Source organism: Pleurodeles waltl, chromosome 6 (assembly GCF_031143425.1).
Source record: "Pleurodeles waltl isolate 20211129_DDA chromosome 6, aPleWal1.hap1.20221129, whole genome shotgun sequence".
Taxonomy (NCBI): domain Eukaryota; kingdom Metazoa; phylum Chordata; class Amphibia; order Caudata; family Salamandridae; genus Pleurodeles; species Pleurodeles waltl.
The window spans coordinates 1,373,322,204-1,373,348,289 of record NC_090445.1 but is presented as its reverse complement, the minus strand read 5'-3'; the positions used below and the strand labels follow the sequence as shown (position 1 = coordinate 1,373,348,289).

At 47.3% G+C, this 26,086-nt stretch overlaps 1 long non-coding RNA gene across 1 annotated transcript in view; it reads left to right on the top strand.

The window, feature by feature from the left end:
- The first annotated feature begins 232 nt into the window (after positions 1–232).
- The window catches only part of LOC138302139 (uncharacterized), a 39,028-nt gene continuing 13,174 nt past the window's right edge, over positions 233–26,086 (top strand). Inside the window, exon 1 of the long non-coding RNA XR_011205302.1 lies at positions 233–561. This is a non-coding gene — a long non-coding RNA (uncharacterized lncRNA). The remainder of the gene's footprint in view (positions 562–26,086) is intronic.

Genomic DNA, 26,086 nt, shown 5'->3' with positions numbered 1-26,086 from the left:
TTGCCTCTTCTGCTCGGCCTCTCATTGTTCCTCCTCCTTTCTATTCTCCGTCAATCTGCCCCACCTTCTCAAATTTGCATCTCTCTTCATATTATTTCCTTGAGCTCGCCTTCTCCCTTTCCTTCTGTTGCACCCCCTACAACGGTTTTTTCCTACCCTCTGTACTTCAGATCCGTTTCTCTCTCGCTTTTCCTCCTCTTCCTCTTACTAATGTTTTGCTTCCCAACTGCGCTCCATATCCCGCACCCCCGCGCCCCTTTTCCAACTGCTCCCTTCCTTCACCCCTGTGCCCTCTTCACCCCTTTCGTTTTCCCGCTCTCCCCCTTCACCCCTCTACCTTCCCTGTCTCACTGACGCTCCCTTTTCACCCCTCCCTTCACATATCTCTCGCCTCCGTCCTCTCCGCCCCCTCCTCCCGGGCTCATCGGATGCAGGCACGCCATTTCCTCTGCCGTCAGATGAATAGAGAGCCACTAACGTCCTCTCCATGCGGAGCCTGGAGTGAGCCCGGTGCAGAGAGAGAGGAATGTAGGTCAATGAGATGAAGTGTTTCCATTCAAGGTGAGAGAGAGAGAGATGCATCCTGATCAGGGCGGCCGGCTCGGCACCCCGGCTCTCAAGAGCTGTCTGTGCGGCATTTCAAAGGAGGGGGAAAGGACGGCTCGGAAACCAATCGTGCACCGGCGAGACCCTGAGCACAGTTTGTGCTCAGACATAAATCTAAACAAGCCCGTAGCCAGAAGTAGATGTTTTGGGTGCTTGGACCCAAATGATAGATACAGCAAGAAAGGGATCTGGGGGGAGGTCAGGGGTTATGTGGCTCCACCCAAAACATCTTTTTAAAAATCGCAATATTTTACAAAGGTTTTAAAGAACAAAAAAACATTTAACTTGACAGCTGTTTGTGATAAGGAGATGGTACTATTAAAAGTACAATGAGAAAGGTTCACTGAGAATTTTTTAAGAAATGTGTGTCAAATTGTGATTGTGACTAGAAAAACAAAGTGGTAAAACATAAATGCAGTTATACACAGGGTTGTGCACAAAAAAGGCATCTTTGTTGAAATGCGTGGCAAATGCTGCCATTTAGGCGCATTTCACTAACACCCTTTGATAATAATTGAATGGGGTTTTAAAGGCAATTTTAAACACATTGGAACAGTTCTGAGTACAAAGACGTGGGGGCAGATTCATGAAAAGTATTTTCTTGCTCCCCTTATCGCGCCCCTAATCCATGTGTGTGCCATATTTAAAATGCAGCTCACCATGGCAGTATTCAGGGGTACTAGGCATCATTTTTTAAGCTAGTCCGGCGCTTTGCAGGATTAGCGTAATTTTTTTTCACATTAATACTGTGAAGCACCCAGAGCCCCAGTGAAAACAATGGGAGCCTCCCTTTAATACCTGCTCTTAGCAGGCGTTAAAAATGCAGATAAAAATGACGCAAAGAAATCTCTTCGATTTCTTTGCACCATTTTTTCAGCTCCCCCTAGTGCCGAAACGCCTCCCTTGTATATATTATGCCTGGCACAGGCATAATGTGCACAACAGGTCACAAAGATGCGCAATGCAAGCATTGCACAACTTTATGAATATGGCACAGCATTTTTGGCCTTTCAACACCACATTAACGAAAAAAAAAATTCTAATGTGACGTTGGAATAATGCTAGGCATTCTTAAATCTGGGCCATGGTGCTTACAAAGATGTGGCCTCACTGCTAGTCATCACCACTCTGACTGGTTATGCCTCCTATCGGAGTTACCTCAATAGAACAGTCACAAGGTAGAAAGACGAGCACAGCTCATGGAGTGGCAATGTACCCATTTAGACTAGTCAAAGTGAACTAGAACAGCCCTGTCATCTGGCCAACCTTCACTCCAGATCCTTGGGCTTTTACTTTTCTTTCTTGTTTTTTTTTTTTTTTTACAAACTAAGCACTGCTACAACCCGAAACTACTGGCAAGGTAAGGCAATGATACATTTTGAGGCTAGTACTACACTTGGTAATGGTCTCTTTCTCCTTCTATGCCTGCCTCCCTAGTACTTCCAATTTGAATGGGCCTGTGGGAGACAGTGCAATTTAACTGATAAAGAAGGCTTAAACAACAAGGGAAAAGCAGAGCCTCTCCTTACCTTCAAATGCAGTTTGCCTAGTTTGACTGAAACCTTAAATTTTTTACTGTGGCAGCAGCAAATACATGGCCTTCTCCCAGTGCTGGAAACTGAAAAAAGTGCATTATGGAAATTTACTTTGGCAGAGGCAGGGTTATAGTTGTTTTGGGCAGGGCTTCATAGTCATTGTGTTTGGATGCTGACAAACTGCCTTATTGCCAAAGTGGGGCCCTTTTGCTGCTGAGAGCTGTAAACACTGTTTGGTTAGGACCATAGACTTGTTTGTTTCTTAGGTCCATGGTCCTATTAACTATGTTGTTCCAGTCTATCTCACAGGCTTAGCCTTTGTGTCAAAGCATTAGTGTCCATATGTCCTCATGCCCAAGTGTCAGTGACCTTGTGTATCTTTCAGTGCCTCCTGTCAGTGACTCTGTCTGCATCCCTATGCCACAGTGTCAGTGCTGCAGTGAGTCTCCCAATGTTAGTGTCAATAACAATGTCCATGTGTCAGTACCCCCATTCATTGTCTAAATTACGTCTATGTAAAAGAATCAGTGGTTCCATGTCCAATGTCCCTTTGCCAGTTTATGCCCTTCGTCAGTGTCACAGTGTGAGTATGATCATCTCAATGTCTTTGTCATTGCCACAGTATCACCATTCTGATTCCAGTGTCCATGCAACTTTAACTGTCCCAGCATCAGTGTCTCACAGCATATGCAGTTGTGTGCCAGTGGCAGTAATGGACTTGTCAATGTATTTTCTAGGGTTGCAGTGTCAAGAATAACAAACTTATGTTCCTGCATCCATATCCATTTCAGCATTCTTGTATTATCATCCCAGTATCAGTATCCCTGTGTTAGTGTATCTTCATCATTATTCATGTTCGAGTGTTGCTACCCCAAAGTGCATTTCCCCTGAAAGATTCATTGGGTCAGTTTTGGTACTATTTTGCCAGCGACCCAGTGTCAGTGCCTCCATACTGGCATGCTTGGGGAAATGTTATTTCACTGTGCTAATATCCATCTGTTGTAGCATCCTGCATCAGGGTCCCAGTGCTGGTCAGTAGCTCAGACTTGTTGGGATTCCTGGCTCAGCTTCCCATGTCAGTAATAGTGAAAATGTGTCAGTGCTCCCGTGGTGATTACACTTTGAAAGTTCCACTGTCAAGACCAGTGCCCATATTTTTCCATTAACCCAGTGTCAATGTCCTAATGTCAGTGACGCAGTGTGATTGGCAGTTCTTGAGTGTCAGTGACCAAGTACAATTCCAGCATCCCAATTCCAATGTCTCTGTGTCAATGTCCTCTTGTCTCCGTGTGTGTTCCCAAACAGTGTCACTGTGGCAGTATCCCTCAGTATTGTTGCAGTGCCCAGTACTCATTATATCAGTGCTTCTTCGTCAGTATCAGTACTCATGTCTAAATGCCAATGTCTCCAGGTCAGTGTCCTTGTGTCCGTATCCCTTTTTCAATTACCTATGTCAACAGCCACAAGTCTGCAGCCCAGTATTGTGTCCCTCTAGTCAGTTCCCTTGTATTAGTGCTGATGTTAAGTATCACTATCCTCGTGTTGTGTCAAAGCATCAGTATTTTGTGTGAGTATCCTAGTGCCTGTTCTTAAATCTCCTGGTATCATTGCCTCCTGCTATTTTCCTAGCACCAACGTCACTGTTTTCAAGTCAATAGCCCCATGTTAATGTTGGTGCTCCTGTGGCTGTGTCCCAGGGACTGTGCCCTTGTATCAGTGCTAATATATGGTTGCTGGTGTCCCTGTGTCGAAATTCCAGTATTTGTCACCTACGGTATCCAGAAATGCCAGGTTTAAGTTACTGCAGTGCTATATTTTTCATCAAACCGATGTTATCCTTTGCAAGTTTCCTAAGATGTATGAGCTTGTGAATGCAGAGTGTCCAAGGTGTATACCTTGCATGTCTTTTGGACATACTCTGGGTTTCAAGGCCATCGCACTGAAACAACAACTAAGCTTGTGGGCATTATCAGAGGAACTAACTTACGTAAACCAAAATGCAGCATATTAGTCTTAATAACAAGATCTCAAAAGACTTAAAGAACTACTGACTTCCTGGGCTTGGCACTATGTATAGCTAACTGCTGCCTAGTGAAGTAGTAGAAAGCTGCTAAAATACCCACGTTTACCAAGTGGAACAGAGAAGCGATAAGTTTAAGAAACTGGTTTATCATTTCGGATGGCTGACTCCCCACAAAGGAACAATCACACCACTTTTCAGGGTGGTTAGAATTTGGGTTTCTGGCTGGTAGAGGTATGGACCCTGTGCAAGCAAGAACCACAATCCTAGTCAAGGTAAGTCACAAACATACACTAAATTAACTGGTGCTCACCCCCTGGTAGCTTGCCAGAGAACAGTCAGTCTTACCTTAAGAGGCAATGTGTAAAGTATTTGTGCAACACTTCAAACAGTAAAACAGTGAAAACACAACACAAAAATACCACACCTGGTTAACAAAATACAACTTAATTTAATGAACAAAACAAGACCAAAACGACAGAAATCGAAAAAGAAGACCTTGAGATTGAAATTTTTAAAGAATAAACTAAAATGTAGTGCATAAAAGCATAAAGCGCCAACCAGGGATATATGGTCGAGCTAGACCAGGTCAAATCTGAAATGTTAGGTTGACCACAATGGAGTGTGGGTCAGCTACAGAGACCAGGCTTGGCCCACTGACTACCCACCAAGGAACAATCACAACCCATTTCAGGGTAGTTAGAAATAGGGTTTCTGGTTAGCGGAGGAATGGGCCCTGTGCAAGAAAGAACCACAACCCTAGTCAAGGTAAGTCACAAACATACACTAAATTAACTGGTGCTCACCCTCTGGTAGCTTACCAGAGAATAGTCAGTCTTAACTTGAGAGGCAATGTGTAAAGTATTTGTGCAACACTTCAAACACCACACAAAAATACCACACCTGGTTAGAAAAATAGAGGTTAATTTAATTAACAAAATGAGGAAAATCCAATAAGAATAACTTGAGCTATAAAATTTTAGACTGGAATGTAGTGCATAAAAACATAAAGCGCCCACCGGGGCAATATGGTCGAGCTAGACCTGGTCAAATCTGAAAAGTTAGGCTGACCATGATGGAGTGTGGGGCAGCTAGAGGAGCCAGGCTTGGCCCACTGCAAAAAACCTTGTTTGCACTGACTTCGAGGGGGATGAAAGAGCAGGGGAGGGTGATGTGCCATTATCAATCCTTCGGATGTAGGCGATGCATCGGCTCTGAGCTGCTCAAAGTTGGGAGATGCATTGGAAATGGAGGCAATGAGCCATGCCGTCGGCAATGCAATGTTCCCAGTCCTTGTAGCAACAGCGATGCATTACAGTTGATGGAGAGGGACTGGTTTGGAGTGGCAGAACGGCATCGATGTGTTGAATCATGACTGGAGCAGCACTTTAAACCCACTTACAAGGGGGCAGGAATGGGCTGGCACCACTTGGCATGGCAAGGCTCACCGTTGATAGATTCTAGGTGCTGTAGGTGATGAGTTGGAAGTCTTTTGGGTCCCTGAGACTACAGAAAACAGGAGGCAATCCAGCAAGCCCTTGGAGTCACTTTGGTTCTGGGTTCAATTGATGTGGGGCCAGTCCTTCTCACCAGGCAAGGAGGGCAGCAGGTCATCCAGAGCAGCAGTCCAGCAAAGTGGCAGTACTTGTGGCAGCACAACAGTTATTTTTCCACAAGTCCAAAAGTGTACTGAGTTGGTAGGATCAGAAGTGGCGTTCTTATACCCAGTGGTGCATTTGAAGTGGGGAAAAGTAAAAACAGGGCTTGTTGTGCACAGAGCTCCTCCCTTCCTGCCCTAGCTCCAAACACACTACAGGGTCTTAAGCAGCCCTTTGTGTGGGGACAGGACACAGCTTATTCAGGTGCAAGTGTGAAGCTGTGCCAAGCTCCTCCCTCCCATCCTCCCCAGGATGGCCCATCAGGATGTGGTTGGGCCATCAATCACACCTAAGCTCACTTTGTGTATGGCTGTCTAGAGAGTATGCACAAAGCCCAGCTGTCACTCATCCCAGATCTGTATTGGATGCAGGCTGCAGGCACACAGGGCTAAGAGGCGGAAAATGACCACTTTCTAAAAGTGGCATTTTCAAAATTGTCTTTAAAGAGGATCTATCATTACAATTTTATAGGAACTAAACATAACAAACGTACCTCTTCCCAATCAGGAATTACATCTTAATACATATAATAAGAAACCACTAATGTCTTCCTATGAGAGGGGTAGGCCTCACAGTGGTAAAAAACACATTTTAGAGTTTTTCACTATCAGGACATGTAAAACTCAAAAGTATATGTCCTGCATTTTATTTCCACAGCGCCCTGTCCCATGGGCTACCTAGGGTCTACCTTAGGGGTGTCCTTTATGTAATAAAAGGGGAATTTAAGGCTTGGCAACGGGTTTTAAATACCAAATTGACCTGGCAGTGTACACCTGCATTCAGGCTTCAATGGCATCATTGAAACATGTTTAAAGTACTACTTAAGTGGGTAGCACAATCCTTGTTGCAGGCCCACTAGTAGCATTTAATTTACAGGCCCTTTGCACATGTAGTGCACTTTACTAGGGACTTATAAATACATTAAATATGGAAAATAAGCTATATACCAATCACACCATGTTTTAAGGAGAGAGCACAAGCACTGGAGCACTGGTTATAGTCCTTAGGCCAACAAAAATGAATTTCACGGAAATTGGAGGGAAAAAGGGAAAATGGTTGGGGGTGACCTCGCAAAGTGGGCCATTTCCAATAAGGGTGAACCCTCAAAGTCTCTAAATTAAACTGAGATCAACCACCTGATAGCTATGGCACAAAGCAGACAGGCTTAAATTTGGCCAATGTGTAAAGAAGTTATGGAGTCCAAACTCAGTAGTAAAGTCAAAATTCAAAACTATAAAAATCTGAAATTCAATTGAAAATAGAGTACAATTTAATAAACAAAATGACACCAAAATGTCATAAATTTAATAAGGGAAACCAGATGTATGAATTTTTAAAGTTGTAAGTAGAAATAGTGCCTAAAACCACAAAGCACTAATGTTAGTCAATGGTTGTGGCTGACTGGGACTGAGACTCAATTTGAGGCTGACTTCTAATGAAGCATAAGCATCAAGCCCAACATTTAATAATAGCTTTAAAAAAAGATGCAATAGCCAAGAACATTCCTCCCCATTCAACATCTGCAAAAAATAGGGCACATCTGCATTGGGTGATATGGTGTTGCTTCAACAATGGTGTTAACAATCATTCTGAATAAATTCTACAAAATCAACAGAAAAAGATGTATTAGTGCAGTAGTGTTTGGTCTGAGTGACCATTTTAGGGACATATATAAAGACTGACATGGTCATATTGGCCAAAAGGAAAACTGATATGGGAGCATATGACCCCTAACCTAAATTATGCCAAAAGAGCCCATTCTCAGTATCCTACTACCTTTAACAAGTAAGGCACTAAACCTTGTTTTTTTGTAACACAACATAATCTCTGAGTGTTTCTTCAGTTCGGCCAATTCCCTATCCTAGCATCTTTTATCCATAAACAGCAGTTTCACTCTTAACCTGTCATTTTTACAGATAGCTGAAGGATTATTAAAAAGATGAGATAACCCCGTGCTGACAAGAGTAACTTTGACATATGATATCCATGATATCATGAGGCCCTTCTCACATTAGGCAATCCCTGATGATACTTTGGTTACATTTAGCTTGAGGATTTAGCCAGACAGAAAGCCAAAGAATAGGTGGGACAAAGTTAATGGATCCTTCATGAAATGAATGACTGAGCTCTTAGTGAATACAAAGCTAGGACATGAGAGAGGAAAGCACAAAAGTCATCAAAGGCCATGTTTCTCCTCCAATCGGAGGATGCGTGTGCTGCCATAACCCCAAAGACCAGCATGATACATTGCTACTGGCACACATTGTCGCTAACAGATTACTAATGGGGGCAAGCGACTTGCTTCCAGACACAGAAGAAATGTTAATTAATGTACCCATATACTGTCCATATTTTTGAGCCCTAATGGCAAGTTATTACCCCAAGACGCCAGACACCATTCCAATGTAGGGAAATTGCTGGACTTGCTAGAATGTATTAGCCTTAGTAATAAGGGCTCTTGAAGAGGAACTTCACAACTCACTTGCCAAGATTTGGGATTTATTATAATTAGTCTCTGGACCTAACTCAGTCATAAAACACGAAAAGGTACTCACCAACTTCTCCAAGCTCCTCACAGTGAGTGCCAATAAGACTGCCTCATCTGTGTACAATAGTGCTGGGATCAGAATGGCATTAATTATGGGCACTTCCAAATCATGTTGCAGAACTCAGTTGTTCATGTTGTTTATATAAACAATAAACAAAATAGGTACCACGACACAGGCCTGCTGCTCTCCGCATTCAGGTTTTAAGAGGGAGAGGAGTACTAGCTGTCTGGGCTAAAGCACACTCTAGTTTCCAGATCAAGGGACAATACTTTGCTACTGTGTATTTACTAAGAATCAATGAAGGTTCATCCAGTGCTCCAAAGTACTTAGACTTTAACATAACCTGTATTGACACGGATCAAATCTGTCATTACCCTATGTCCATTCTCTAATCCTATTGAAAATAACTATACCAAGGATTTTAATGGAAGAGTCAATAAGTGAGACTGGTAATAGTACGCAGGTTGCTGCTGATTTCTCTTTTTCAAAACCGGTACAATACTTGAGGAGGACTAGTAGCTGGGAATGATTATTAGAAATGTTAAAAACATTAGTGAGAATGGGAGCCCATAGATCAATGTTACGCTCAAATAAGTCCATGGGCACCCCATGAGACCCTGGTGCTTAGCCCGAGGGGCTCTCCTGTAAAGCAAGGATGACCTCCCCTAACTCAATGGAGAGATATCAACTTGACTCATGACGTGGAAGATCAGCTCTCCCGACAAAATGACAAAGGCTTGATTGGTAGATATTAACGAAGTGAATGATCGACTGTTGTATGTATGTATGTATGCATGTATGTATGTTAGATTTATAAAGCGCATTCAGGCTCACAAAGAGCATCGAGGCGCTAGCATGAAGGTGAGGAAAACGCCAGGACCATCAGTAGAAACACCGAAAGAGAAAAAAAAAAGAAACAGGGGGATCCCCATAAAGAGGCTAACGAGGAAAGAGCCATGTTTTAATTAGTTTCCTAAAACTTAAATAACTGGGTTCTTTCCTGATATTCAGAGGAAGCGAGTTCCAACATTTTGCTGCAGCCACGGTGAAAGCCTTTATCACCCCAATTGGCTTTGTTGGTAAGAGGAACCTGAATTCTATAGGCCTTAGATGACCTGAGATGTCTCTTGGGTTCATACCAACAGAGCCTAGTGGTCAGGAATTGAGGACCAATGCCGTGAGCTGCTTTATAGGTCAGGCAGAACGATTTAAAGATAATCCGCTGAGCCACCGGGAGCCAGTGTAGCTGTCTAAGGCTACCTTTGACTGAAACCCAGTGAGAAAGATTAAGAACAGCTCTAGCAACCGAGTAGCTTATTCAACAAAGCTTTGTCTAAATTCAGAAAGAGAGCGCTGCAGTAACTACTTTGGACATAACCAGAGCTAAAGTGTCAGAGACTCTCCATTCATGTTGGAGATAAGGAAAAACTTTCCTTAGCATTTTAATCAGCCAGAAGCATGTTTTTACAGTATGATTCACCTGATATTTGAAAGATAAATGATTATCAAAAATCACAATCTGTCGGCCACCAGCGTAAATTCCATTGTTCAGTGCTCGACCCAAAACAAAGAATTTCAGTTTTGGCAACATTCAGTTTGAGCCAGTTAGTCCTTATCCAATTACTGACTTCTTGCATCCAATTATTGAAACGATCCACCACCTCCTCCCAGATCTTATTAACTGGGATAATTAGCTGTGTGTCATCCACATAGGAGGTGGGGATAAATCCAAAGGATCGAATCAAATTAGCCAGCGGGGCAACATACATATTAAACAGGGTGGGGCTTAGTGAGGATCCTTCTGGAGTCCCGCAGGGTAATAAGTAAGGTGTGGAGTTGAAATTTCCACAACTCACAGTGGTCCATCTGTTAGTCAAAAAAGTTTCCAAGAGTTTCAGAGCCCGTTCTCTAATGCCTGCTTGATAAAGGCGGGTCAGTGAAATTTGTGGAGAGATGGTATCAAATGCCGCCGATAGGTCCAGCAAAACTAAAAATAAACCTTGCCCTTCATCTGCCAATCTTCGAATGGAGTCAGAGGATGAGATAAGAGCGGTCTCCGTGCCATGCGCCTTTCTGAAACCATGCTGAGAGGAATCTAAGCCTCCCACCTACACTAGTAAATCTACTAGTTCCTTATTCATGATTTTCTCCATAATCTTTGCCAGAAAAGGGAGAAGAGCAATTGGCCGGAAATTAGGACCTCCTGAAAAATCGGAACTAGTGCCCAAGCCAGGAGGTCTGGGTCCATTTGAAAGATGGAAGGGGGCAGGGATCCAGAGGGGAACCAGACTTAATATCGAGAATCAATTTTCTAATACTGTCCTGAGTCGGGATTTGGAAATCAGACAAAGGTTTACAGCTAGCTTTAGGGTCGGGGAAACCAAGAAGATTGTACCCTGAGAGCCTCACAAGGAGTGAAATTGGCATGAATTCAAAGAATTTTATTCTCAAAATGCCTAGCTACCTTATCACAAAACTCCTGGGAGTTTTCCAAATCAGGTGGCCTAGAAGGAGTAGATAATGCCTTATTCACTTTAAAAAGCTCTCTAGGGGCATTCAATGCCTCATTAACTTTAGCAGTGTAGAAGTTAGATTTAGCCTTAAATCGTGCCGTTTTGTAGATTTTAAAAGTGGACTTAAGTATGTCCCTTTCCTCTGGGACAGGATTCAATTTCCACCATCGCTCCGGTTGCCGATATTTTCTATGGGGGGATTTGAGTTCACTGGTGAACCAAGGTTGACTCGACTTATTCCGGCTACAGGGCCTGAGGATCTTAGGGGGAGCCAGTTGAGTCATAGCAGTTTCAACACCCTGATAAAAACTGTCTTAACAGGGGCAGAGACAGCTTATTGACCCTATCCCATCCCTCTTCTAGGGCAGGTGCCAGCTCTTCCAATTTGATCTGTTTCCAAGGTCTAATTACTTTACTCTCCATTGTGTACAAAGGGAGGGGATGATTAATCACAGTTTTAAAACTCAAGAGATGATGATCAGTCCAAATTAACTGGGTATTAGTTAGCTCCAACTGTACTTCAGTACGAGCAAAGACCCCATCTAATATGTGACCCGCTATGTGGGTGGCGGAAGATACTTTGAGGGTCCAATCCAGGGCTACCATGAGATCAAGAAATTCCATACCCACTGGATTGAAGGTCTCATCAAAGTGGATATTAAAATCTCCTAATATGATTGCCTTAGATGACATGACCATGGGTTCCAGCAAATTCACCCAAGTTTGATAAAAATTCGTAAGGGGTCCGGGTGGCCGGTAAATCAATAAACCCTCGGAAACATATGATTATTCTGTGAAATCTTAAAAGCCATCACTTCACATGTTTCAGAGGGGATGCCCGTCCAAGTGCATGTGAGAGTGGTCCTGCAAATGATTTCCAGGCCTCCTCCCCGACTCAGGAGTCTATCTAATCTATAATAAGTATACCCTGGAGGAGTTGCTTCAATAAAGTCAGGGTCGGATTCTAATTTACCCGAGGTTTCTGTTATAAATAAATAGTCAATATGCCAAGAGTCAATCATCTCGCTAATTTCTAATTTGTGTTTAGGGAGTGAGCGAGCATTAATCAATGCATGACAAAGCGGCTTATCATAGGCTGCCTTATTCCCGTGGGCAATATATTACCTGACTTCAAGGTCTTACCGTGCTGAGCTCTAGCCTCCTTCAGGGTTAGGGGAGCATGTATTTTCCAATGGCATGCCTTACAAATCCAGTCTGACCTACAATCTACTGGCACCTTATGCTTGCAAGGTTTAGCAAAAGCCTTGCAAAAAGATGCATGAGAAGGAGCATTATAGAAAAAAAAGTGTTGTGATGTTATACACATACTTAAGCTTGTTACATTACTGCAATAGCTCTTAGAGCTCTGACAGTGCTCCAGAAGGCCTTAGTATCCCTAGTTTCACCAGCAGACATCAGCTGATCACATACATATTTTCTGATTAGATTATTTCTGTGTTTGAGATCAGCCTTATAGGAGAGACGCCAGGCAGTAATCAGCCCAGTGTTCCTAGGTTTAAGTTTCAAGGCTTCCCACAAGAGCCTTCTGGCTAATGAACAGAAAGCATCAAAGCACTTGGTACAAGGATTCACTATATTACCCACAGGCTTTAACAAAGATGATTTGATTCCTGCCAAATACCAACATAGCTGGCAACTATCTGATCCTCACTGGCCTTAACAGACAAACAGCAATTAAAAAAGACTGAAATAGCTATGAATCAATGACGTAAAGTCTTTAATTTCCAAACCAGCCTGAGCTCATCAGGTTTTGACGCCAAGTCATGTTTATCCTCTGGTTGGCGACATAGATTAGAAAAGGGAAGGAGAATCTCAGCAGTGATGGTATTGTGATCACTATAGAGTTTCTCAACAACATGACAAGAGAAAAATAGGTTTATAAATCCATCAAAGAGAGGAACGCCCCACCAAAATAAATGGGGACAGAGCTACTGTTGTAGTAATCAAAATGTTATCTAAGTCACACTCCAGGTATAACTATGGGGAAACAGCATTAACATTGTGGTCATTACCATGCAATTCCTATATTATGAATCCATTACCATGCACATGTCTTTACCACGCATGTTTTTACCATACAAATTTGTACCATGCATAAAACTTTACCACACATGCCTTTACAACCAAAATGTAAGTATTTTACAGGTAAGTAGGGAGGTTTTAGGGTTTTTGGGTGGTAAGGTTAATTTTTGGGTTTAAGATGTGGAATGGAATTTGGGTGGCATGGGTGTTTTTAGGGTTTTAGGGTGGGTAGGGTTATTGAGTGGTAAAGGTATTTTTAGGGTTTGTACGGGTAAGGGTATTTGGGTGGCAAGGGTGTTTTTAGGGTTTAGGGGTCATTGAGTCTAGGGGTTGGGGATTGATGAGGTAACATATCTTTAAATATATATATATATATATATATACATATATATATATATACACACACACACACACACACACACACACACATACAGATATGCATACGTATTGGAAAATGGCCCTCTCTGAAGGGTCAACCCAAACTTTTTGCCTTTCTCTTCCTCTTTTTCTGACCTAACATTTGTTGGCTTTAGGATTTTGCCATTGCTAACTAGTGCTAAAGTGCATGTGCTCGCTCCCTAAAAACATGGTAACATTGGCTCATACCCAATTGGTGTATTTAATTTACTTGTAAGTCCCTATTAAAATGCACTACATGGGTCCAGGGCCTGTAAATTAAATGCTACTAATGGGCCTCCAGCACTCATTGTGCCAGCCACATAAGTAGCCCCTGAACCATGTCTTAGGTCTGCCATTGCAAGACCTGTGTGTGCAGTTTCACTGCCACTTCAACTTGGCATTAAACACTTCTTGCCAGGCCTTAAACTGCAACATTTCCACTTATAAGTCACCCCTAAGGTAGGCCCTAGGTAACCCATAGGGCAGGGTGCTACGTAAGTAAAAGGCAGGGCATGTACTTATGTGTTTTACATGTCCTGGTAATGAAAAACTCACAAATTCATTTCTCACTATTGTGAGAGCTGGTCCTCTCATAGGCCAGCATTAGAACTGTCCTTGTATACTTTTAAGTGGTAGATTCTGATCTGAAACGAGTAGCTCGTTCATGTTTAGTATAGCCAGAATGGTAATACAAAATCCTGCTTACTGGTGAAGTTAGATTTAATATTACTAGTTTAGAAATGCCACTTTTAGAATGTGGACATTTTGCTACACTTACTGCCTTCTGTGCCTTACAGTCTGTCTCCGATCCACATCTGGGCTCTATGGGTTGACAGCTCCCCTTGTGCATTCCACCAAGACAGCCAAAAACACAGGACAGTCTGCATTTATCTGCACACTGAATGGGTTGCCCTGGGCAGGAAGGGTAAAGGGGCTCTCACTTACACTTCAAAGACCACTGGCCTGACCCCACACAAAGGACTGATAATCCCCACAGGGATCTTGAGAGACAGGGCTAGGTTAAAAGGGGACCTTGTGCTCTTTAAACCCACTCTTTGAAGTTTTCCCACCTTCAAAGGCATTTTTGGATATATACTGGGGTCTGGTACCCTTCAAAATTAGACACTTCTGAATCTACACCAGCACTTTTCAGATGGACTGTCTGGCTGCCCAAAGGACTCATCTGGACTGCTTTGCTGACAAGGACTGCTGCGCTGCTTGTTTCCTGCTGCCTGCTGGCCCCTGACTCTGCTGGAAGGACTCTGCCTTCCCCACAAGTGCTCTACAATGTCTTGGATTGAGTTTGCCTCTTGTTCTGAAGTCTCAGGGCCAAAACTTCACCAAAGAGAAGAAAATTCCTGTGCATCAGAAAATCAACGCAAAGCTTGCAGAAGTCTACGCGCCTGCCTCGTGGCTGAAAAATCACTGCATTGCCCACCGGATCGACGCAGCGCCTGCTCCTTCTTGCCAGTGCGTCAAGGATTTTCACTGCACTGTCCCTGTGCATCAAAATATCCCCACATTGCAGTGAGAAACCAAGGCTATGATCCTGTAAATTGATGCATCTCTTTGAAGCATGGAAAGAAAGGCCACATTGTTTGTGCCGCACCAGAGAATCCAATGCAGCACCTTATTTTTTGATGTATCTCCTTCTCTGTGACCCTGTGTGTCATTATTTTTGAGGAATCCCATGTACTGTGTGTTGCAAGAATACAACCACTGGTTCTTAAGGATTGTGACTCATTTAAACATTTAAAAAGTGATATCTTGACTAGTGCATATTGGATTTTTGTAGTTTTGGTTTTATTTTATTCAGACAAATATTATCTATTTTCCTAAACTGGTGTGGATTACCTTTTGTGATGTTTTCACTGAGTTACTTTATGAGTTATTGCACAACCACTTTACACATTGCCTTCTAAGTTAAACCTACCTGATCTGTTTCAAGCTACCAGAGTGTGAGCACAGGATAATTTGGATTGTGTTGTGACTTACCCTGCCTAGGATTGTGGTCCCTACTTGGACAAGGGTGTATACCTCTGCCAGCTAGAGACCCAATTTCTAACTGTATGTGAGTGTGTGTGTATGTATATATACTATATATTTATATATATATCTTATATGTTTATATATAAATAGATATATATTCAGTAAAAAAACAATGGTTGCCAGGACGTTATAGTTAGGTTCTGAATTTACTCGCACTAAACCTTAGAAATTCAGCAGTTATAGCTATTTCAAATAACCATAACTCACGCCCTAAGGTAACTATAATTTCCGCCCTCGCCATGCACAGTTTTCTGATCACTAATTTTGTTGCAAATATAGCAGTGATAATATCAAAGATGCCAAAGAATGTGTCATCAGTAATATAAAATGTGGAGTAATTAGCTGCACATGGCAAAGGCGCAAGTTAGACCACCCTTAGCCCTGCCAGAACATAAAGGCAGAGGTGAAAATAAAATGACAACAAAAACCATTGAATAGTAGATTTGTGATAGCCCAGGCTTCTGGAAATACGACAGTGTCATATAAGCCAATACATGAAAGTTACTCTGCATATTTCATCTTGGATTTATGCTTTTCAATGTTACTCTTTAAAAAATTCAAAGTAGAATAGGAGTTGATCAACCCATAAGACATATATGTGAGCTCAGTGCCCTCTCTCTCGGCTTTAGTGTCCGTTGTCACTGATTCTGATCAGTCCAGATTGTCTAGACTTAATAGGAAAAGGGATCTATTTTGTGTGACTAAAGTGCTCTCAAAAATGGATTGTCACTTGCCACTGGTAAGCTTGGTAATTCCAGGAAACTGCCTCTTGTAGCTGGTTGTGTCCCTGTAGCCTGAAAAAGAAGTCAACCCAATGGCACTTGGAAGCTACTCCTATGTCCAGGGTACAAGAAGCAGCAGGGCCAGTCTTGCAGGGCTCTTCTCCGGTCACAGGCAGCAGCTCTAGTCCTTTTCTGATGTTTCGCTGGTCCAGAAAGTGTTCTAAAATGGATGCATGAAGATGAACTATTTATGCATTGTACTGGCTAGTGGGTGTAAATGGCTCCTAATCATGCCCTAACATTAGGGGCAAAACATTATCTGAGCCAATCCTACCCACTATGGGCACTTTCAAGCTAGTGAAAGTCTTCAATCACACTAAACGTGGGCTCTAAGGGCTGTGGGTGTTTGTGCGCGGAGTGTACTATGGTAATTCTAGTGTCCTCCCACATCTAACACTAAAATATGGTTTGAGACAGCCACTGCACCTACAATAAACTGAGACAGACTCCTGGTAGAACAAAAGCAGTACCTTTCATCATCCAGACAGTGTAACAACAAAAATTGGCTTGCCATTCTGTTCTCTGCCCTTTCAAGTGTTCTCCAGGTGTTATATGTAAATCCAGCAGACCTGTCAAGCAGGATTTGGCCCTCAAGGAGTACACTGTACGGTTCAAACAGGATGCCCACAGCCCCAGCCTTGGATTTTTAGAGGAGGTATCTCTGTCCTTTGAAGTCAGTATGTTGTTTGCTCTTGGAAGGCATTTCACACTTATCACACCTACATAGGGCTTATTACTGCTAGGAGAAGCTGGAGAGCTGATGCAAATTAGTTTCCGGAACCTTCAGGCAGGAAAAAGGTAACTTTTTAAAAGATACTTTACCCGTACTATTTAATAAAATTTCAGCATCACCATTAAAGCTGATTTTAGTAATCAACAAAAAATAGTTGTTTAATTATTTTTTTAGCTGATCCCATTCCCGATATAGAATATTAGTATTTTAATTTGTACTCTGGTTTTCTATATGGGACACCTTGACCTGGCACATTGAAAACAGCTTCTGTGTTCTAGCTACTGTAAGGATATCTTGACTATGCATTTCAACGTCTCCTACTTTTAAATACCATGCACTCCGTCATTTGGGCTAAACAGCCTGCATAGTGGTGAATTATTAATATTTAAAAGGAAGGTTTACACCTCTCAACAGAGTTTACTTTGATAAGTCGAATTACATTTTTATTCTTGTCTTGTTTTTTACTATGATACAGTTAGGCTACAATGGTAGGCCTGAAGCCATTATTGTGCTGCTTCCATAGTGGATAGCTGAATTTGTGCTACAGTCCACCAATGAGACAACTTCTAAGCCCTGGATACACATTGTACCATATACTAGGGAATTATAAATAAGTTAAATATGACAATTCAAAGTATACCAATTAACTCCTGTTAAAAGAGAAAGCACAGGCACTTTACTACTGATTAGTAAAGATAAAGAGCACTGAGTTTCAAAGCCAGCTAAAATATAGGGTCCAGCAAAAGTAAAAAGACATACAGAGAGATATAGTTGACTACGAAGAGATGACTTATTTTTTAATTCACACTTTACGGGGCTGATGAAGGACATAATAATTTGTAATAGAGGGGAAATGGACAACTACACTGCTTAAGAAGAGAAATATGGTGGCTTAAAAGGACTATATCCTTGTGCCCTAGCACATCTGTGTCAGTGTGCCAACATTAGTGAGTGCTCCAGTGTCACTGGCTCCATGTCAGTATTTATGCTTATTTTTAGTGTCCCTTTTGCTAGTGACCAATGTCAATGTTGATTTGCCTGTGTCATTTTCCTAGGGAAAGTGCCTATTTGCCCTTTCCCTTGTGTCAGTGTTCCTTTGATAGTGCCCTAGCATCAGTCTACTTTCTCACTGTACCCATGTCAATTTCGCTATGTCACTGTTGACAGTTGCACGGCAGAGAGCCAGTACAGTGGTAATGCCCTCTTGTCCATGGCCCTGTACCATTGTTGGTGCACCTGTTTCAGTTTATTGATGTCAGTCTGAGCCCCTTTGCTTGATGTCAGTGTCCCAGTCTTAGAGTCCCACATAATGGGGGTCATTCTGACCTCGGCGGTAAAAGGCCCTTACCTCCGGTCAGAAGTCCGCCATACTACTGCCACGGCCGCGGTAGACCGCCACGGTCATTCTGACCACCAACTGTGAAACCGCCAAAAATCCGACATCCAAGGAAGGCCGCCACATCAGCGGGCCGCGGAAAACTGGAGATGACCAAACCTCCACCGTCACGCCAACACAAACACGCCCATGCCATTCTGACCCACGAATCCACGCGGCGGTCTTTCAACCGCGGTATTCCATTGGCGGTACACACCGCCGCGGTCAAAATACACACACAGCACCAAAACACTGCCACATTGGACATTTTGAAATACGCACACCTGAGACACATACAAACAACGCTCCCACACATCCAATCAACTATAAAACACACACCCACATCACCCACAAACCCCCACTAGTTGGAAATCGGAGCGAAGGCGAGAGCGAGAGAGATAGAGATAGCGAGCACAGCATTAGAAAACCCCAACACACACAGGAACACAACTTCATCACCCACACCACATCTACGCACACATCACCACATATCACCACGCACATCACCACAAACACCACCCCACACCTCATCCACACCACCCCATGGCACCCCAAAGACACCCACGGTTTTCGGACCAAGAACTCCGGGTCATGGTGGAGGAAATCATGAGGGTTGAGCCCCAGCTCTTCGGCACACAGGTGCAGCACACCACCATAGCAAGGAAGGCTGAGCTATGGCAAAGGATCGTAGACAGGGTCAACGCTGTGGGACAGCATCCCAGAAATCGGGAAGATATCAGAAAGCGATGGAACGACCTACGGGGGAAGGTGCGCTCGATGATCTCCAGGCACAACATCGCTGTGCAGAAGACTGGCGGCGGACCCCCACCCACCCCACCCCAATTCACAGCATGGGAGCAAGAGGTGGTAAACATCCTGCATCCTGATGGCCTCGCTGGAGTACACAGAGGAATGGACTCTGGTAAGTCGAATCTCAACTACTTCACCCCCCCCAACCACCAGCATGCCAACCCCCCCCCAATATCACCCCCCAGCACATAACCTCCCTGCCAATGTCTCACCAACACAACCCACCCTAAACAACACCAACCCCTGAATGCCAACACAAACCATAGACAGCCACCACCAAAGCATGACCATTGCACATACCCATACACCCCCCCAAACCCTCACAACACCTCCCACAAGGGAATGTCAGCACTGGGGGACAAGGGCACCCAAAATGCACGCCATGGCACACACAGAAACAATAACCATACTCCTTCACCCCTGCAGGGCCCGAACGCCAACACACCGCCACGGAGGGTCCAGAGATGTCCATCCCATCCCCAGAACAGGCCCCCAGCGAGGACACCAGCTCTGTCGACCTACAACCTGACGACCAGCCCGGACCATCGGGGACCTCTGGACAGTCGGTTCCCCACACACAGACACAGGCCACAGCAGACCCAAACCCCTCTGGGAACACCAGCACAGCTCCCACCCAGCGGGCCCATGCCTCTGTCTCCAGGACAGGTCAATCAGCGGTGTGTCCGCCACTACAGGGCACCCAGGCTGACCCAACACCCCAACAACAACAGGGACCTGGGGGCAGTGGTAGTGGGCACACCGTCCAGGGGACAGAGGCCCGGGGAAACAGGGCAACTGGGAGGGCTGCTGTGCGACAGGGGGGGGAGGACAGGCCCAGGGAACCGATTCTCCAAGAGGCCCTCACCACCATCATGGGAGCATACCATCACTCCCAGGAGACGATGGCAACGGTACTGGCCAGGTTCACCGAGATCCAGGCACAGCAGGAGGAACAGTACATGGGGTTCAGCAATGAACTCCGGGACATCGCTACCGCAATGGGGACCATAGTCCAGGCCCTCAACCGGCTAGAAACCACATTGCGGGACCATGTGGCACCGCAAAGGGCCCCTGTCACTAGCCAGGAACAGCCTACCACCTCCGCCGGCGCTAGTGGTAAGGAGGCCCCCACAGAACGACGGGCCACCAGAACCCCACCTCCTGCTGAAGAACAACCACCCCGCAAGAGGAACCTGAGATCTCAAAGGAAGACAGAGTAGGATGCCAAGACCCCCGCCAGTCTAATATCCCCCCGGATGTCATTCCACTGTCCCACAGTGTCACCCTGTCCAACCTAGAACTGCCCCTGCTCCATCCTTCCACAGCCATATGAACAATGCACCTGTGCGACCGAGAACTGGACTCTGCCATGGACATAACTCCACCCTCACCCTTCACCGTTTTAATATCATGTACCAAAATATAGCACTAAAAATAAATCACTCATTGCACATAAATCATTCTGGAGTCAGCCTGTATTATTTACAAATGTATAACACATTACTTATCAATAATGTTCTGTTACTTATGTGTGGACAACATACCGATGTCAATAAGCAATAGTCCATGGGCTAACCAAGCAGAAGTCACGCAGTGGGTCATACAGCACTGAAAAGGGAAGGGAAAAGTAAACTTCAGTTTAAAAGAACTGGGGGGAAATACACAAAGTAAAGATGCCGGGGGCATTCAGTAAATGGTAAATGGCGTGGGTGATTCCTACCTGTGTGCTACTGAAAATACTGATGGATAACTCTGTCCCTGTTGTCTGGGTCGTCCTCTTCGTCTTCCTCCTCTTCACTCTCCGCAGGCTCCACAGCTGCTTCAACACCACCATCTGGACCATCCTCCTGCAGGAAGGGCACCTGACGTCGCAATGCCAGATTGTGAAGCATGCAGCAGGCCACGATGATCTGGCACACCTTCTTTGGTGAGTACATCAGGGATCCCCCTGTCATATGTAGGCACCTAAACCTGGCCTTCAGGAGGCCAAAGGTTCTTTCAATGACCCTCCTAGTTCGCCCATGGGCCTCATTGTACCGTTCCTCTGCCCTGGTCCGGGGATTCCTCACTGGGGTCAATAGCCAAGGCAGGTTGGGGTAACCAGAGTCACCAATTAGCCACACACGTTGTCTCTGTAGCTGTTCCATCACATAAGGGATGCTGCTATTTCGCATCACATACGCGTCATGCACTGACCCAGGGAACATGGCATTCACATGGGAGATGTACTGGTCAGCCAAACAGACCACCTGAACGTTCATCGAATGGTAACTTTTCCTGTTTCTGGACACCTGCTCATTGTCCTTTGGGGGTACTAAAGCCACATGGGTCCCATCAATGGCACCAATTATGTTGGGAATATGTCCAAGGGCATAAAAATCACCCTTCACAGTGGCCAAATCGACCTCCTCATGGAATACAATGTAGCGCTGCATGTGTTTCGTCAGGGCAGACAACACTCTAGACAAGATCTTTGAAAACATAGGCTGAGACATTCCAGATGACATGGCCACTGTTGTCTGGAATGAGCCACTTGCCAGAAAATGGAGGACTGACAGAACCTGCACTAAAGGGGGAATTCCTGTGGGTTGGCGGATGGGGGACATCAGGGCTGGCTCCAGCTGGGCACACAGTTCATGTATAGTGGCTCGGTCAAGTCGGTATCGTAGTATGATGTGGCGTTCTTCCATTGTCGACAGGTCCACCAGCGGGCGGTACATGCAAGGATTCATCCTTCTCCTCGCAAGTCCCAGCGGACGGTGCCTAGGAAGGACAACATGGAGCACAGAGTCAAGCAAGTCACAGGTACGTTCACCACTGCATGCACAGTACACGAAAAGGTATGGATGGCTATGTTTGGATGTGTGGCAATGCAAGGCCTAGGCCTGTGTGACGCAGTTGAAATTAAGCCCTGTGGGCCCTTGAAATGGCGGCTGCCTGACCGGTGAAGTGGGACAATGGGATATGAGGTCAATGCGCTGGCGTGGCACACCATGGCGGTAGGCGGTTGAAGACCGCTATACGAAGCCGCATTGGTTAACATTGAACCCTATGGGATTCAGGAGCCAATGACGATGTGCGCCGGCGGTCGCGGTACGCACCGCCGCGGCCGTGACCGCCATTTTCTATCTGCCTAATCACTCGAGACCTGATCATCCACAGGAGAGGACCTATACTGCAAGTGCTGCTGTGACCTCGGTCTGGAAGTGACAATGGCTGCTGCGACTGGGGAAAGGGCCCCTGCCTTCACGTCTGAAGAGTTGGAGAAACTAGTGGATGGGGTCCTCCCCCAGTATGCGCTACTCTACGGTCCTCCAGACCAACAGGTGAGTACACTGAGTGCACATTGAATGGGTTATGCCTGTGTGGAGTGGGGTGGATATACGTTGGTGGGGTGGGGAGAAAATGAGGAGTGCAACGCACGACAGATGAGAGAATGGGCCACATGCCACGGTTGGGGAGGGGGGGGCATGTACTCGAAACATGCCGAAATTTCACGTTTTCTCTTTCCCACCCTGTACATGTCTAACAGGTGAGCGCCCATCAGAAAAATCGACATTTGGCGTGCCATCGCCAAGGAAGTCCGGGCCCTGGGGGTCTACACCAGACGGGGCACCCACTGCCGCAAGAGGTGGGAGGACATCCGCCGCAGAACCCGAAAGACCGCAGAGTCACTGCTGGGGATGGCCTCCCGACCTAGGAGGGGTGCCAGTCGTACCCTGACCCCCCTGATGTCCCGGATCCTGGCGGTGGCCTACCCTGATTTGGATGGGCGCTTGAGGACATCACAGCAGACACAAGGGGGTGAGTACCTGCACATTCTGCTAGCCTTAAGCGCAGTTGAGGCGTCTGGGTGGGGGAGGAGGGCCGTGGGTGACACTAGGCCAGGGCGCTTTCTGTAGTGTAGTCCCCTCCCTTAGACATGGCCCTGTGCCCCCGCCCCCCACCTCTGTAGGGTGCCAAGTACAGCTATCCATGGTCCTGCATCACCCATGTGCGCGTCTGTTGTCCCTAGACCTGTTGGCCTAGTCAGAAGTACTGAGTAGTGTACCCCAATTTCACGGCTTAGTGCATGAGGCACCTGTGTCTGTCCTCTCCGCCAACGGTATTGACAAGGCATACACTCAACTTTGTTTTATTTCTCCCCCCACCCTTATTCTTTGTCTTCTTGTGCATTAGCATCATCAGGCGGAGGAGAATTGGCGTCGGAGCACAAGGGAGCTGCAAGTCACAAGGCCCCGGTGGGCACTGGAACAGACACCGAGGGCACCAGTGATCCGGAGGGCGAGGGGAGCACCACAACGGGGACTGGTGAAGACACCAGCGACACGGACACGTCCTCGTTTGGGAGCTCCCTAGCGGTGGCGGCAACATCCGGGCCCCCCGCCTCCACTGGTACAGCCACCACCCTGCGCTCCAGCTCCGCCCTCCCAGCAGCCCCTCAGCCTTCGCTCCGTGCCCGCTCGCCCAGGAAGGCGGGCGTCTCCTTCGCCCCAGGCACCTCAGCCCCTGCCCCAGTTACCCCTGCTGCCCTCAGTGCGGAGCTCATTGACCTCGTGAGGACGCTCATTGTTGGGCAGACTACCCTTTTGAATGCCATCCAGGGGGTGGAAAGGGAGGTGCATCGGAGCAATGCCTACCTGGAGGGCATTCATTCGGGTCAGGCTGCCCATCAACGATCGTTCACTGCTCTGGCCTCAGCACTGACGGCAGCCATTGTCCCTGTCTCCAGCCTCCCTCTTCTAACTGCCTCCACCCTTTCTCTGTCTCCTGTTCCTCAGCCTATCCCATCCACACCATCAGACCAGCCTGCACACACCTCAACACCCAAGGCCAGATCATCCAGACACAAGCACCACAGGACACACAAGCATTCACCCCAGCAACACCCAGATGCAGACATTCCAACAGTCACTACCACCTCTGTGTCCCCCTCCTCCTCGTCTCCCTCCTCCCTCCCTGTGACGTCTACACTCACACCTGCATGCACACCACCATCAGCCAGTGCTTCCATCACCAGCACACCCTCCACTACAGTCCTCACACATGCAGTCACCACCCCCACTGCCATCTACACGTCCCCTGTGTCCTCTCCCACAGTGTCTGTCACCCCCTCTTCCAAGACACATAAACGCAGGCAGACACCCAAACAACAGCCAACCACCTCACGACAGCCTACGCCTCAGTCACCTGCACCCAAAGACAGCACACCTGACTCTCCTACAACCACATCCTCTTCCTCCACTTCCATCACCACTACTCCTACCCTTTACCTTGGTCCTAAGAAATATTACCTCTCTAATCTTAACCTCTTTCCCTCCCCTGACCCACCCCCTCCATCGGTTAAGAGTCCCAAGAGCACCTCAGCCACCACCAGCCCAGCTTCGAGTGTCCAAGTGGTGCATGGCTTCTGGAGTCCACCCTTTGGCGGCAGTGACACTTCACTGAGCAGCAAGGGGACATCCAGCCCACCCCCAGGCAAGAGGACACGTAAACTGAAGGGCCGACGTGAGAGGACTGAGACGGCTGCCCCCAAGGAGCCAACAACGGCCACTTCACCTGCCACAACAGCCAGGGGAGGCAAGGGCCCGAGAGCCCCATCTAAGGAGCGAAAGGGCAGCAAGGCGGAGAGGTCATCCATCAGGAGCGCGGAGCTGGAGGGCCCCGCAAGCCCCATCCCGCCTGCAAGGGACGACAGCAAAGGGCCCAGGACTCCGTCCCCGAAGGGGCCTGCCACTGCACAGTCGGAGGGCGAGTGAGCAGGGTGTCCAGCCCAGGTCTGGCTCCCTAGACTTCCTGGAAGAGCACAGCTGAAGAGGGCCCCGCCGTGAAGACAGGCACCGCTGAACAGGGCCCCGCCGTGCAGAAGAGCACCGCTGAAGAGGGCCCCGCCGTGCAGAAGAGCACCGCTGAAGAGGGCCCCGCCGTGCAGAAGAGCACCGCTGAACAGGGCCCGCCGTGCAGAAGAGCACCGCTGAACAGGGCCCCGCCGTGAAGACAGGCACCGCTGAACAGGGCCCCGCCGTGCAGAAGAGCACCGCTGAAGAGGGCCCCGCCGTGAAGACAGGCACCGCTGAACAGGGCCCCGTCGTCTCAGGCACCGCTCCGCTGGGCCCTTCCTGTCAAGCACTGCTCCGCTGGGCCCTTCCTGTCAAGCACCGCTCCGCTGGGCCCCGCCGTCTCAAGCACCGCTCCGCTGGGCCCTTCCTGTCAAGCACCGCTCCGCTGGGCCCCGCCGTCTCAGGCACGGCTCCGCTGGGCCCTTCCTGTCAAGCACCGCTCCGCTGGGCCCTTCCTGTCAAGCACCGCTCCGCTGGGCCCCGCCGTCTCAAGCACCGCTCCGCTGGGCCCTTCCTGTCAAGCACCGCTCCGCTGGGCCCCGCCCTCTCAAGCACCGCTCCGCTGGGCCCTTCCTGTCAAGCACCGCTCCGCTGGGCCCCGCCCTCTCAAGCACCGCTCCACTGGGCCCTTCCTGTCAAGCACCGCTCCGCTGGGCCCCGCCGTCTCAGGCACCGCTCCGCTGGGCCCTTCCTGTCAAGCACCGCTCCGCTGGGCCCTTTCTGTCAAGCACCGCTCCGCTGGGCCCTTCCTGTCAAGCACCGCTCCGCTGGGCCCCGCCGTCTCAAGCACCGCTCCGCTGGGCCCTTCCTGTCAAGCACCGCTCCGCTGGGCCCCGCCCTCTCAAGCACCGCTCCGCTGGGCCCTTCCTGTCAAGCACCGCTCCGCTGGGCCCCGCCCTCTCAAGCACCGCTCCGCTGGGCCCTTCCTGTCAAGCACCGCTCCGCTGGGCCCCGCCGTCTCAGGCACCGCTCCGCTGGGCCCTTCCTGTGAAGCACCGCTCCGCTGGGCCCCGCCCTCTCAAGCACTGCTCCGCTGGGCCCTTCCTGTCAAGCACCGCTCCGCTGGGCCCTTCCTGTCAAGCACCGCTCCGCTGGGCCCCGCCATCTCAGGCACCGCTCCACTGGGCCCTTCCTGTCAAGCACCGCTCCGCTGGGCCCCGCCCTCTCAAGCACC